Source organism: Hylobates moloch, unplaced genomic scaffold (assembly GCF_009828535.3).
Source record: "Hylobates moloch isolate HMO894 unplaced genomic scaffold, HMol_V3 SCAFFOLD_3, whole genome shotgun sequence".
Classification (NCBI taxonomy): Eukaryota; Metazoa; Chordata; class Mammalia; order Primates; family Hylobatidae; genus Hylobates; species Hylobates moloch.
The window spans coordinates 51590608-51603121 of record NW_026652278.1 but is presented as its reverse complement, the minus strand read 5'-3'; the positions used below and the strand labels follow the sequence as shown (position 1 = coordinate 51603121).

General features: G+C 39.5%; 1 long non-coding RNA gene across 1 annotated transcript in view; it reads left to right on the top strand.

Moving 5' to 3' along the window:
* Window positions 1-1500: 1500 nt before the first annotated feature.
* LOC131382944 (uncharacterized) overlaps window positions 1501-12514 on the top strand; it is a 105221-nt gene continuing 94207 nt past the window's right edge. The window contains exon 1 of the long non-coding RNA XR_009212572.1: window positions 1501-1653. This is a non-coding gene — a long non-coding RNA (uncharacterized LOC131382944). The remainder of the gene's footprint in view (window positions 1654-12514) is intronic.

Genomic DNA, 12514 nt, shown 5'->3' with positions numbered 1-12514 from the left:
TAAGTAAAAAGAAAACTATCTTTATTTATCTGAAGAACATTAATAGTGCCTGTGAACTGACTTACTTCATACTGACTATGGAAATGAAAATGCTTTCTACAAAGTAAGAGGAAACAATAAAATAATTTCTTCTAAAACACACTAAGGACACACCAGAAATCATCTCATCCTGATATACCTGATTATTGATGAAGTGGTATTTAACTTGAAGAGATTATTACAATCCGTATCTGTTTGTCTATGTGTTTAGAGACACTTGAATCATAAGTTTGAAATGCCTTGAGCTAAATTACTCTGCAGTGTTATGAAAAGACCATACCATGAGGTTGGAATTCATTTCAAAAAGTATCTCTTGAGGACATAACATATATACACATTGTGTTCAATTTTGACAGTGAAGGGGTGGGTGGGTGGGGGGACAACAGAAAAAGCCAAGATATGGTGCTGCAATTAAAGGCTTTATCAAAGTAGGAGTAATAAAAATATTTTTAAAAGTGCCTTGGCCAAAATGATTGTTAATGAGCACATATGCAAGCAAGCATTGTAATTCAAGCAAGCAAATTTTTTCATATTTTTCCTTCGTTTATCTCCAACACAAAAGTAAAAGAGATTGAGCAAGAATAAAGAGTGTATTTTCAGATTTGTTATCCAGATGTAATTGAGATTTGGCTCGCATCAGCAGAGTTTATAAATTAAGTCAGAAAGAGAAAATGAGAGAGACTGAAATAGTCACAACTCTGAAAGAAAAGGAAAAGATAGAAGCTAAAATATGGATCACTGCTTCCATGGATCACCACTGTCTCACTACCTCCTCCCTTTTCTTTCTATATTTCAAGCTATAGATTAAGGGTAACTCTCTCTTAAATAATAGTAGAGGACTTCTTAATAATAGTCATTTATGGAATTGGCTGGCAAGATGGCCCAATAGGAACAGCTCCAATCTGCAGGTCCCAGCAAGACCAACACAGAAGGCAGGTGATTTCTGCATTTCCAACTGAGGTACCCAGCTCATCTCACTGTGACTGGTTAGACAGTGGGTGCAGGCCATGGAGGGTGAGCAGAAGCAGGGTGGAGTGTTGCCTCAACTGGAAAGCTGAAGGGGGTTCCTGAGTTGTCTGGGAGTACAGGGACTGCAGCCTCGAGTCTGTCCAGCTACGATCACTTTGGAAGGCCTTCGGTGGGATGCGGGCAGAAGGCTTCCAGTGCAAAGGGCGTGCCACGAAAACCACCAGCCAGAAACCTGCGCTGGGACAGATGCGCTCCGCCGCCGAAGCTTTCCCCGAGGCCCCTCCCACTCCCATCCCAGGCCCGCCCACATCCCGTCCGGGCCTTAAGTCTGGCACCGCCGCCCTCTCCCCCGCCCCGCCGCGCTAGAGCCTGGGGTCTCGGCAACTTCCGGCGGCGGGAGCTGCGGAGCGCGAGGCGCGCCCACTGCGCGTGCGCTTTGGCCTGGCTCCTCCGGCGCCCCCGGCCCCTGCGACAGGGACTTGGTACGGCCGGGCGGTTGTTTTCCTCCGCGGCTCCAGCCAGGGGCGGGCTTTTCAAATCTTCCCTTTGAAGGAGTGGCGACGGCCCAGACAGTTCGCGTTGGAGATGGAGGGGCCGAGCCTGAGGGGTCCTGCGCTCGGCCTGGCTGGGCTTCCCACCCAGCAGGTGAGTTGCGGGAGGGACCCTGCCGCGGAAGGAGAGGGATCCGGGGTTCTGTTCCTCGCGCCTTCGCTTTGTGGAGGAGTCCGGAAAGCCTCTCCCCAGCTCCTCTATTTCAGCGGTGGCCAGAAACAAAGGGAGGGACTAGGAGACTGCACTCTTGGGGCTCTAAAGGGCCTGGACATCGGAACCTCCGAATTTCTCAGATTGGGAAGGCGGTGCCGGGGTCCCGGCGCGCGTTTGCGGGCGCACCTGTCCGCCGCCCTCCCCAGGCTTTGGACGCCTGTCTTTTTGCAAGTGTAGGTGATGCCGGGGAAATGGGAGCCCCTCGATTCCCAAGAAACCCAGCGAGGCCAGTGAAGGACAGTTGGCTTATTACGGACTTAATGGGAAGCACAGTAATGGAGCCATGTCTACACACAGAAACTCCTTCCCCTAGCCAAGGGAAGCCTTGAGGGACCATGCCATGGCGAATGGTACATTCCAGTCCAGATACTATGCTTTTCCCATGGTCTTTGCAACCTGCAGACAAGGAGATTCCCTCAGGTGCCTACCTACACCACCAGGGCCCTGGGTTTCAAGCACAAAATTGGGTGGCCATTTGGGCAGACACCGAGCTAGCTGCAGGAGTTTTTATTCATAACGCAGTGGCACCTGGAACGCAAGTGGAACTTGGAAAGGGGGCTGAAGCCAGGGAGCCAAGTGGCCTAGTTCCGCGGATTCCACCCCCCAATGAGCCCAGCAAGCTAAGATCCACTGGCTTGAAATTCTCACTGCCAGCACAGCAGTCTGAAGTCAACCTGGGACTCTCAACCTTGGTGGGAGGAGTAGTGTCCCCCTTTACTGAGGCTTGAGTAGGCAGTTTTCCCCTAACAGTGTAAACAAAGCCCCTGGGAAGTTTGAACTGGGTGGAGCCCACCACAGCTCAGCAAAGTCATTGTAGCCAGACTGCCTCTTTAGATTTCTCCTCCTCTCTGGGCAGGGTATCTCTGAAAGAAAGGCAGCAGCCCCAGTCAGGGGCTTATAGATAAAACTCCTGTCTCCCTGGGACAGAGCACCTGGGGGGAAGGGGTAGCTGTGGGTGCAGCTTCAGCAGACTCAAAGGTTCCTGCCTGCTGGCTCTGAAGAGAACAGTGGATCTCCAAGCACAGTGCTCAAGTTCTGCTAAGGGACAAACTGCCTCCTTAAGTGGGTCCCTGACCCTTGTGCATCCTGACTGTGAGACACCTCTCAGCAGGGATTGACAAACACCTCATACAGGAGAGCTCTGGCTGGCATCTGGTGGGTGCCCCTCTGGGATGAAGCTTCCAAAGGAAGGAACAGGCAACAATCTTTGCTGTTCTGCAGCCTCTGCTGGTGATACCCAGGCAAACAGGGTCAGGAGTGGACATCCTGCAAACTCCAGCAGACCTGCAGCAAAGGGTCCTGATTGTTAGAAGGAAAACCAACAAACAGGATTAGCATGAACTTCAACAAAAAGGACTTCCACAGAAAAACCCCATACAAATGTCACCAATGTCAAAGACCAAAGGTAGATAAATCCACGAAGATGAGGAAAAATCAGTGCAAAAAGGCTGAAAATTCCAAAAGCCAGAATGCCTCTTCTCCTCCAAAGGATCACAACTCCTTGCCAGCAAAGGAACAAAACTGGATAGAGCATGAGTTTGAGGAATTGACAAAAGTAGGCTTCAGAACGTGGGTAATAACAAACTCCTCTGAGCTAAAGGAGCATGTTCTAACCCAATGCAAGGAAGTTAAGAACCTTGAAAAAAGGTTAGAGGAATTGCTGACTAGAATAACCAGTTTACAGAAGAACATAAATGACCTGATGGAGCTGAAAAACACAGCACGAGAATTTTGTGAAGCATACACAACTATCAGTAGTCTAATTGATCAAGCAGAAGAAAGGATATCAGAGATTGAAGATCAGTTTAATGAAATAAAGTGTGAAGACAAGATTAGAGAAAAAAATAATGAAAGTAATGAACAAAACCCCCAGGAAATATGGGACTATGTGAAAAGACCAAACCTATATTTGATTGATGTACCTGAAAGTGATAGGGAGAATGGAACCAAATTAGAAAACACTCTTCAGGATACTATCCAGGAGAACTTCCCCAACCTAGAAAGATAGGCCAACATTCAAATTCAGGAAATACAGAGAACACCACAAAAATAATCCTTGAGAAGAGCAACCCCAAGACAAATAATTGTCAGATTCACCAACATTGAAACGAAGGAAAAAATGTTAAGGGCAGCCAGAGAGAAAGGTCAGGTTACCCACAAAGGGAAGCCCATCAGACTAACAGTGGATCTTTCTGCAGAAACTCTACAAACCAGAAGGGAGTGGGGGTCAATATTCAACAATCTTAAAAAAAACTTCAACTGAAAATTTCCTATCCAGAGAAGATAAGCTTCATAAGTGAAGGAGAAATAAAATCCTTTACAGACAAGCAAAGGCTGAGGGATTTTGTCACCACCAGGCCTGCCTTACAAGAGCTCCTGAAGGAAGCACTAAAAATGGAAAGGAAAAAAAATATCAGCCACTGATAAAACGTACCAAATTGTAAATATCATTGATGCTAGGAAGAAACTGCATCAACTAATGGGCAAAAGAAACAGCTAGCATCATAATGACAGGATCAAATTCACACATAACAATATTATCCTTAAATGTAAATGGGCTAAATGCCCCAAGTAAAAGACACAGACTGGTAAGTTGGATAAAGAGTCAAAACCCATCAGTGTGCTGTATTCAGGAGACCCATATCACAGCGAAGACACACATAGGCTCAAAATAAAGGGATGGAGGAATATTTACCAAGCAAATGGAAAGCAAAAAAAAAAGAAAAAAAGGAGGAGTTGCAATCCTAGTCTCTGATAAAACAGACATTAAACCAACAAAGATCAAAAAGACAAAGAAGGGCATTACATAATGGTAAAGGATCAATGCAATAAGAAGAGCTAACTATACTAAATATATATGCACCCAATACAGGAGAACCCAGATTCATAAGTCAAGTTCTTAGAGACCGACAAAGAGACTCAGACTCCCACCCAATGATAGTGGGAGACTTTAACACCCCATTGTCAATATTAGACAGATTAACGAGACAGAAAATTAACAAGGATATTTAGGACTTGAACTCAGCTCTGGACGAAGTGGACCTAGTAGACATCTACAGAACTCTCCACCCCAAATCAACAGAATACACAATCTTCTCAGCACCACATCACACTTATTCTAAAATTAATCACATAATTTGCATCATCACTGATCATTAGAGCAATGCAAATCAAAACCACAATGAGATACAATCTCACACCAGTTAGAATGGCAATCATTAAAAAGTCAGGAAACAGATGCTGGAGAGGATGTGCAGAAATAGGAACGTTTTTACACTGTTGCTAGGAGTGTATAAATTAGTTCAACCATTGCAGAAGATAGAATGGCAATTCCTCAAGGATCTAGAACCAGAAATACCATTTGACCCAGCAATTCCATTACTGGGTATATACACAAAGGATTATAAATCATTCTACTATAAAGACACATGCACACATATGTTTAGTGCGGCACTATTCACAATAGCAAAGACTTGGAACCAACCCAAATGCCCATCAATGATAGACTGGATAAAGAAAATGTGGCACATATACACCATGGAATACTATGCAGTCATAAAAAAGGATGAGTTCGTGTCCTTTGCAGGGACATGAATGAAGACGAAAACCATCATTCTGAGCAAACTAACACAGGAATAGAAAACCAAACACCAAATGTTCTCACTCATAAGTGGGAGTTGCACAATGAGAATACATGGACACAGGGAGGGAACATCATACACCAGGGCCTCTCAGGGGGTGAGATGCTAGGGGATTGATAGCATTAGGAGAAATACCTAATGTAGATGATGGGTTGATGGGTGTAGCAAACCACCATGGCACGTGTATACCTATGTAACAAACCTGCACATTCTGCATATGTAACCCAGAATTTAAAGTATAATAATAAAAAAAATTTAAAAAGGTGATAAGTAGCAAACCAAGGAAATGTTATATACTTTACAAAAGTGCTGAAATATTAAAGGACACATATATTTTGAGTTATTTTTATTCTACACAATTTTCCAGAAACAACTTAAATAAAAAATAATTAACCAATCCTTTTAAGTGCTTAAATATAAACTTTAGGATTAAGAGCCATAAACACACCAAGCCAATTAAATATACTGTAATTAGATGTCAACTAATCAATAATTGTACAAAACTAATTATTTAAAGCCTTTCTCTAGTGTTTCAGACTTTTTGGAAGTCAAGTCCTTCCATTAGTTTCCTCATCTTATTTCTGACTTTTTATAAAGCAAACTCTAGGAAAAAAATCTAAAATTATTTGACTATGAATACTGGTATCAAGTAAAACTTAAAATGGTAAAACATTTTAACTTGGATAGGTTGGGAACCAAACATACCCACCCTGAGTATGTTATATAAAAAAGTCAAAGAGCAACAGATGCTGGCAAGGCTATGGAGAAAACAGAACACATATACACTGTTGGTGGGAATGTAAATTAGCTCAGCCATGCGGGAAAGCAGCTTGAAGAGTTCTCAAATAACTCAAAATGGAACTACCATTTGACCCAGCAATCCTATTACTGGGTATATATCCAGAAGAAAATAAATCATTCTCCCAAAAATACACCTGCACTCATATGTTCATCACAGCACTATTCACAATAGCAAAGACATGGAACCAATCTAGGTGCCCACCAACAGTGGACTGGGATGAAGAAAATGTGGTACATATACACCATGGAATACTACACAGCCATAAAAAAGAATGAAACCAAGTCCTTTGCAGTAACATGGATGCAGCTGGAGACCGTTATTCTAAGCAAATTAACACAGGAACAGAAAACCAAATGCTGCATATTCTCATTTAGAAGTGAGAGCTAAACACCGGGTACTCACAGTCATAAAGAGAGCAACAATAGGCACTGGGGACTTCTAGAGGGGAGAGGAAAGGATAGGGGTAAGGGCTGAAAAACTGTTAAGTACTATGCTCACTTCCCAGGTGACAGGTTCAGTTGTTGCCCAAACCTCAGCATCATATAACATATCCATGTAACAAATCTGCACATGTACCCTCAAATCGAAAATAAGTTTTAATTATTTTAAAAAATAGTCATTTACTTCCCATGCCCTGACTAGATTTTAAAATATATTATTCTGTAATATATTTTATTAAATTTACTAAATTTATCAATTTACTAAAATTGATGTAAGTCATTGCTTCACTAGTCTCTAAGCCCCTTGCAGATCTAGACAGTATTTTTTATCTGTGTATATCCACAGTTTAGTACCTGACAGCAGTTGGTTTCTGAAAAATTAATATTTAATTAATATTTTTCTGAAAAATTAATAGAAGCAACAAAAATTCCAGCCACCTTAAAAAAAAAACAATATTAAAGAATGCTCCATCTTGAGAAGAGTGTATGTTGTGGGTCTGTTGGTTGGAATGTTCTGTAAATGTCTGTTAGGTCCATTTAGTCTAGAAAATGGTTTAACTCTGATGTTTCTTTGTTGATTTCTGTCTGAGTAACATGTTCACTGCTAAGAGTAGGGTGTTGAAGTCCCCTACTGTTATCGTATTGCAGTCTGTCTCTTCCTTTAGGTCTCTTAATATTTGCTCTATATATTTAGGTGCTCCAGTGTTCGGTATATATATATTTAGAATTGTATATCCTCCTGCTGTATTGACTGTTTTATCATTATAGAATGGCTTTATCTCTTTTTCTAGTCTTTGGCTTAACGTCTATTTATCTGCTATAAATATAGAAACTCCTGCTCTTCTTTGGTCTCCATTTGCATGGAATATACTTGTTTATCCCTCTACTTTCAGTCTGTGCATGTCCATAAAGGTAAAGTGAATCCAAAACAGCATGATACGGATATAAAAACAGGCACATATGCACAACACAACAGAACAGAGAACCCAAAAATAAATCTACACACTTATGCCAAGTTATCTTCAACAGACACCAAAAACATACATTGGGGAAAGTACAGTGTCTTCAATAAACGGTTCTAGGAAAACTGGATATCCACATGCAGAAGAATGAAACCAGATGCCTATCTCTGCCATATACTGAAATCAACTAAAAATGGATTATAGGCTTAAATGTAAGAACTGAAACTAGGAAATTACTAGGAAAAAAATATAGGGGAACTGTTTCATGACATTGGCTTGGATTTTTGGATAAGACCTCAAAAGCACAGGCAACAAAAGCAAAAATAGACAAGTGGAATTATGTCAAACTAGAAAGCTTCTGCACAGCAAAGGAATCAATAGAGTGAATAGATGGCCAGGAGAATGGGAGAAAATATTTTTAAATTATGCATCTGGCAAAGGATTATATCTAGCATATATAAGAAACCCAAACGATTCAATAAGTAAAATAAAAATTTAAAAAATTACATAAATTTTAAATCAGCAAAAGGTCTGAACAGACATTTCTCAAGGCATACAAATGGCCAAAAGTGTGTGCTCAATATCACATGACCAAAAACTGCTCAACATCATAAATTATAAGGAAAATGCAAATCAAAATATAATGACATATTGCCTACCATAGGAATTAGATTCATAGAGAGGCAGTACCTCTAACCATGAAAATGCCATTTTTCATCTATTACTAGGTGCTAAATAGATGTTTCAAGTTAGAGGAATCTATTTCTTTGAGTCTCTTGCCAGAAGGATTCTTGTTTCCATTCAGATAAGAGAGGTACTCAACATATTTGAAAGGCAAAAGAAAAAACTAAGCTTTTTTTCCTTCGATATCCCAGTGGATAGTTGGCGGAACATTTTTGATTCAAGATTTTGCATTGAACTCAGTTGTTGTGATGCATGCAAATCATTTATCTTGGGAGAATACGAATCTCTAATCACTAGTAGTTTCCATTCTGAAGACCTCTGGGGTGAACCAGAGAGAGCTAACAGTAATCTTTTCGGAGCTTGATTATTTATTTTTTGATAGTGTATTCATCGTTTCTGTGTAGCAATTTACCACATATTTGGCTACAAACAAAACATATTTGTGATCTCATAGATTTTTGGGGTCAGGGGTTTGTGTACCACCTAGCTATGTCCTGAGCTCCATCGATGTGTTGGCTGGACTGCATTCTCATCTGGAAGCATAACTAGTGAAGATTCTAATGGGGAAGAATTCCGACACCTACAGGGGGATGGCATTATTTATTTCCTTTTGGTTGTATGATGGCTCCAACTATTTTCTCTTGGTTAGCTGGAGGCCACCCTCAGGTCCCAGAGAACTCATAGTTCCTAGAGGCCACCTGAAGATTCTTACTATTTGGACTTCTCCAACATCACTTCTTAATTTATGAAGCCCAAAAGAAAATTCTCTTTCTCTCTTTCTCTCATTTTTTTTTCTCTCTCTCTGCTTCACTACCTCTTTTCTTGCCCTCCTTCTCTCCCCAACCCAGTCTGCTAAAATATAGTACTATATAATGTAACATAATGATGAGTGTGACATCTCATTACCTTTGGAATATTCTCTTGGTGAGAAGTAAATCACAGGTTTGGCCCACACATAAGTGGAAGGGATTAAAGAAGTTGTGAGCATGAGGAGGCATCAAATCATTGGGGGTCACCTTGATGTCTCTAAGATTATAAACACCTTTTGCCTTATAATAATTTATTTCTGCTTGGATCCCTTTGGGGTTTCAGTTTTTCTGATAAGAGTTTCAACCCTGACACTGATAGAATATAAAAAATACCTTGTACTCAGTGAATATAAAATTTGGAAACCTGCAGGTCATAGATAGGCCTAATCATATTTATTTTTTCTCTAGAAAATTTACAACATCAGGATCATCCTTAAACCCATGAGAAAATGGTAAATACATCTGTATCTTCAACAGAGGAATAATACTTAATAGATGTCATTTAGGTGGTTGGTACAAGTAACTGAAAAGCTCCACTAACTTAAAATTAAAATAGTAATCAAATCACTACCTTTTTAAAACTTTTATCTTTTATTTTGGATTCAGGGGGTACATGTGCAGGTTTGTCACGTGGGAATACTGAGTGGTGCTGAAATTTTGGCTAAGGGTAATTCTGTCGTTGTGGTGCTATTCACAATAGCAAAATCATCATCTTTTTTTTTTTTTTTTTGAGATGGAGTCTCGCTCTGTCGCCCAGGCTGGAGTGCAGTGGCGCGATCTCGGCTCACTGCAAGCTCTGCCTCCCGGGTTCACGCCATTCTCCTCCCTCAGCCTCCCGAGTAGCTGGGACCACAGGCGCCCGCCACCTCATCCGGCTAATTTTTTGTATTTTTTTTTTAGTAGAGATGGGATTTCACCATGTTAGCCAGGATAGTCTCGATCTGACCTCGTGATCCACCCACCTCGGCCTCCCAACATGCTGGGATTACAGGCGTGAGCCACCGCGCCAGGCCAAAATCATCACCTTTTTAAGGCGAAATCAAACTCTTGAATTTGCTTATATTTGGGTATTTTTCCCAAAAAATACTTCTTTACCAAAAGATAAAAAGGAGACATTAATTTAAGTAAATATGTTTTTATTCATAGAATATGGTTAGAAAGTTATCGGCTTTAATGTATTATAATCCATAGATTTTAATTTTATCTGTCCTTTCAACTAAACTTTATAATAAGATCAGCATATGTCCAGTAAGGTAGATAAGATATAATCATATCATATTGGGTTTGAAAATATTCTCAAGCACAATATAATATGTTAACTTTGATGGATAAGTAAGTTAAACCTTCATACTTTGAACGTTCTTTGGATGGTTAAGTTGCTAATCGGGAAATGTTAACAGGAATGCTGATATAAAACACCTAAGACGTTCTTTTCTAACCCGAAACATATCAAATATTTGGGATGACTTTACAATCCTTCTTTTCATTGTCTTATTGAATAATGCTCTAGGACCCACATATTTTATGTATCTTAATGATTTAATACCTACAATGTCATTTTCTTATAAAAACTTGTCTGATAATTGTGTAGGTGTAAAGCACACACCTAACAAAAATTATTTTCAATACCTACACATAATAGCTTTGGAACACTTCTTATAGTCTCTATTATTTTGTCTTACTGAATAAAGTTCTTAGATTTTTATTCCCTTATGTGACTTAGTGGTTGGCAAACCAATTATTTGACAACTTGGTCATAGAGCTGTGGTAATGCCGGGACTGTGTCTTTGCACAGATGGCAGAATGTAAATTTCCATCAAACTAGGAAGTAGCAGAATAATAAGAACATATGTGGGAAACTATTCTGAACATAGCATTTAGTGATTATTTGGTAGTAAGTTGTGGCAAGGGAAATACAAACTTAAATAATAGGTTTGCAATGTTCTTTTTTGTAAACACTAACAATGAGGTGATTAAAGGATCATATGCTGTTTTTGGCTCTTCACTATTCATGGCTTTTACTTCAGATTTCTGGCAATCACTGATTTTGTGTATCTATATAAGGACATTTTATCTTTAAGATAATTTATTTCTTACTTGGAAACAAACAGACACATGACCTGAGGTTTTGTATAGCAAGTCTGAAAACTACTTGTTAATTTAAAAGGTCCTGTGTACACCAGAAATAATAGACTATTTTAAATGTGCTTAAAATTAAAATAAGTTGAGTTTTTGAGTACACTCATTCATGCTATGCAATATAGCTTTTTATAATGAAATAATAGAATTATTTATTTAAAATAACACACTTTTAAATAATTAACTGCCATTTATATGAACTAAACCAGGAAGGTAGGTCGACAGAAGCATCAACTTTAAGTTATTGTTATGTATCATAAATGTGTGTATGCATATGTGCATATGCATACATAACTTTGGAACTCAGAATTGAAGCTTCAAAGTAAGTTTTTATGTGCATGTATCAAGTGCTGGATTAGTCTCATAATCAAAGTTAATGACCAAGCCAGTTTCTCTTAAAGAATATGCCAAGCAGCACTCTGTGATGAAAGATAGCAGGGTCACTAGACTCTTATTAGTTAAGAATAATAGTCATGATTCAGGTTGAAGTAGGCATCATCTTGATTGTAATATCCTGAAAGTCATTTGAAGCAAATACCCTGAGTCTTTGGAGCTGACGTAAGTCATGCCATATCTTATAGTGGAAAGAAATGGGCTTCTTGGGTTCACAGCTAGAACTGCTTCAAGGCCCATCTCCTAAGGAAGTATACTTCTTGGTACCATGGATAGTTCCCAAGGGCAATGTGGCAATCCATCTGCAAGCACAGACCCATGACTTTCATCAAGACAATAGAATAAAATAATGTCATGTTCACACATTGATGGTGCGCCATAGAACACTTTACCATTTTTGGTTAGTGGGTCAAAAGAGAGCTCTTCAAAATAGGCCCTTGCTCTGGATTTTATACACAAATTTTATACACAAATTTTCTAGTAGCCATTTTCCTATTCTCTGGCCTTTGAAACAATGATATATCTTTGTGTATTTTTGTTAATATTTGCTTAGATATTTCTCTCCAGAAACAGCTGTTTCTGAAGCACAAGTGTTCATAGAGAAGTCATGGGCTTTCTTTTTAAAATTTTTTTTATTTTAAAATATACTTTATTGTCGTCTTTAAAATTTAAAGGGATTTTCATCTGTTACTTGCAGACAATACATCAACAATCTGGACTCATGTGAATTTAATTGCAGAATTTGAATTTCTCTAGAATACTCAAATAATGAATTACTTTCAGTTTATTACTTAATCCCAGCTAAATGTACAAGAGATTTGCTGATACTTCACATTTAGTGAGCCACGAACTTTCACATTTGCCTCTTAAC